General features: G+C 44.2%; 1 long non-coding RNA gene across 1 annotated transcript; it reads right to left on the bottom strand.

Moving 5' to 3' along the window:
- Positions 1–309: 309 nt before the first annotated feature.
- LOC127319759 (uncharacterized) lies at positions 310–1,489 on the bottom strand. The gene is made up of 4 exons (XR_011745853.1): positions 923–1,489; positions 671–844; positions 477–587; positions 310–379 (listed from the first exon to the last, which is right to left on the bottom strand). It is a non-coding gene; the product is annotated as an uncharacterized lncRNA (long non-coding RNA).
- Positions 1,490–3,301: the final 1,812 nt, after the last annotated feature.

Here is a 3,301-nt window from a genome sequence, read left to right as displayed (position 1 = left end):
TCAATATATATATATATATATATATATATATATATATATATATATGAATGAAACACAACAAAATTGATCGATGGTGAAAAAATAAAATTATGAATATTGTTTACGTACTTCAAGTTGTTCTAAATATTTCGCCGTCTGGTGGGTCGTCTGGGGAATGAACTCGCAAACGTAGAATCCATATAAATTATTCCCGTCTTGTTGTGTCAAGTACTTTACGAGAACGGAGTTCAATCAAAATAATAATCAAGGATGGTAATGGTATTGAAACTAGAATCAAAGAGATGCGCGGGCCTAGCTAGTAGTACTTACCGGTACAGGTTTAAGTTCAAGCTCGCTTTTCCACACACCCGGAGCCTTGTTGGTGAACCGTTTACAAGCCCTGCCCGGCAAAGAAAATGAATAAAAGAGTTATGAATTACTTGATATAGGGGAAAAAATGAAAGTTGCCGATATATAGCCATAATGATTGGAATTACCTCTGGAGAATATCAGCCATGTCCCCCCACGCCGCAAGGGGTTTACTTTTCGAGTCCATGACTTCTACTACTCCGGCGGCAGGTTCAATGACTAGCAGGATAAAGTGAAACCTGCGCACATGCATAACTCATCAATTACACTTAACATGGAGTAAGCGAAATAGATTTAATGTTTTCCAGATAGTAACACTCACGAGAAGTTGTAAGAAAATAGTATTTCCCTTTTGTGTGCGTGTTGCCTTAACGCCGATACCAAGTTATCCTCTGTGTCCTTGGGATAGTGTTGGACACTATGCTCATGCACGGTATATGGGTCAACGAACCCAATGTCATAGATTTGTCCAATTCGGCATTCGCGGATCTTCATTCTGCATAATATAGTGAGTATAGTTATGCATGCAATGGACGAGCCGCGGTAGAGACTTAATTACATAAATAATACTTACAGACAATAGGCACTGATCATAGATTTGTCGTGGGCATCTTGATTGAATAACTGAAATAATCCTTGTTTTCCTCTTCTGTATAGTCGTAAGGTCTCTTAGGAGGAACCTTAGGTACTCTTGGGAGGGGATCATGTCGACGTTTGGGTGATCGGTTACGGCTCATTGCCGGAGTGGTGATGGTATGCTTCCGCTTTTGGCTGTGAGACTTAGTGGTCTGCGGCGGCGGAGAAGGCTGACACGGCGGCGGAGAAGGCTGGCACGCTGGAGACGGGAGAGGCGACGGAGACGGCTGACGCACTGGAGACGGCTGCAGCGGTGGAGAATGCTGGCACGGTGGAGAGTACGGGATAGGCGACGGAGACCTTGCTAGCCCTAGGACATCTTCGGAAGCTCCCTTGTCGGAGCTTCTAGAAGATGTCGTTGGTGCACACGCCCTAGGACATCTTCCATTTTCGAGGTACCGAAAACGGGGTGTTTTGTGAAGCAACCACCAAATTAAAGTTTCACATTGGTACCAACACATTTTTCAAAAATACTAGACCACCTAAGATGGATAATTTCCAAACCGGTGTATTGATACGTCTCCAACGTATCGATAATTTCTTATGTTCCATGCCACATTATTGATGTTATCTACATGTTTTATGCACACATTATGTCATATTCGTGCATTTTCTGGAACTAACCTATTAACAAGATGCCGAAGTGCCAGTTCCTGTTTTCTGCTGTTTTTGGTTTCAGAAATCCTAGTAACGAAATATTCTCGGAATCGGACGAAATCAACGCCCAGGTTCCTATTTTACCCGGAAGCATCCAGAACACCCGAGAGCCACCAGGGAGGGGGCATAGGCCACCCAAACCCTAGGCCGGCGCGGCCAGGGGGGGGCCCGCGCCACCCTATGGTGTGGGCACCCCTTCGACCCTCCTGCGCCGCCTCTTCGCCTATTTAAAGCCCCTGGATCGAAAACCCTGATAAGTTGGACGAAAACCACAGAAACCTTCCAGAGCCGCCGCCATCGCGAGGCCAAGATCTGGGGGACAGGAGTCTCTGTTCCGGCACGCCGCCGGAACGGGGAAGTTCCCCCGGAAGGCTTCTCCATCGACACCGCTGCCATCTCCACCGCCATCTTCATCACCGCTGCTGCTCCCATGAGGAGGGAGTAGTTCTCCACCGAGGCTCGGGGCTGTACCGGTAGCTATGTGGTTCATCTCTCTCCATGTACTTCAATACAATGATCTCATGAGCTGCTTTACATGATTGAGATTCATATGAGTTTTGTATCACAATTCATCTATGTGCTACTCTAGTGATGTTATTAAAGTATTCTATTCCTCCTGCATGGTGTAAAGTGGACAGGGTGTGCATCATGTAGTTCTTGGCTTAGTTTATGATCGTGATCTCTTATGGATTGTGAAGTTAACTATTACTATGATGGTATTGATGTGATCTATTTGGTTATGTTGATCTATCTTACACTATAAGGTTACTAAAATATGAACATTAATTGTGGAGCTTGTTAACTCCGGCATTGAGGGTTCGTGTAATCCTACGCAATGTGTTCATCATCCAACAAAAGTGTAGAGTATGCATTTATCTATTCTGTTATGTGATCAATGTTGAGAGTGTCCACTAGTGAAAGTGTAATCCTTAGGCCTTGTTCCTAAATACTGCTATCGCTGCTTGTTTACTGTTTTACTGTGTTACTACTGCTGCAATACTACCACCATCAACTACACGCCAGCAAGCTATTTTCTGGCACCGTTGCTACTGCTCATACTTATTCATACCACCTGTATTTCACTATCTCTTCGCCGAACTAGTGCACCTATTAGGTGTGTTGGGGACACAAGAGACTTCTTGCTTTGTGGTTGCAGGGTTGCATGAGAGGGATATCCTTGACCTCTTCCTCCCTGAGTTCGATAAACCTTGGGTGATCCACTTAAGGGAAAACTTGCTGCTGTTCTACAAACCTCTGCTCTTGGAGGCCCAACACTGTCTACAGGAAAGGAGGGGGAACGTAGACATCAAGCTATTTTCTGGCGCCGTTGCCGGGGAGGAAAGGTAAAAGGTACTCACACTCCGGACCTCGGCTACCAAGCTATTTTCCGTCGTTGTAAGTACTCGAAGCTATTTCCTTTAGATCCTGCAATTGCATCTTTTTGTTTCTTGTTTACACTAGTTTGGCATAATGGACAAGAATGAGCTTCTATTTCTATTTCCTGATTTAAAACATGGATTGTTTGATGCAAAAATTAAAAAACCTATGGAATCTTATTTGCATGCTGGTAGTAATATTAGTATGAACGCTTTGAACACCATTGTTGATAATGATATAGAAAGTTCTAAGCTTGGGGAAGCTGGTTTTCATGATCTTTTTA

The sequence above is a fragment of the Lolium perenne genome, chromosome 5 (genome assembly GCF_019359855.2).
Source record: "Lolium perenne isolate Kyuss_39 chromosome 5, Kyuss_2.0, whole genome shotgun sequence".
Taxonomy (NCBI): Eukaryota; Viridiplantae; Streptophyta; class Magnoliopsida; order Poales; family Poaceae; genus Lolium; species Lolium perenne.
This window is presented reverse-complemented; position numbering and strand designations above follow the sequence as displayed.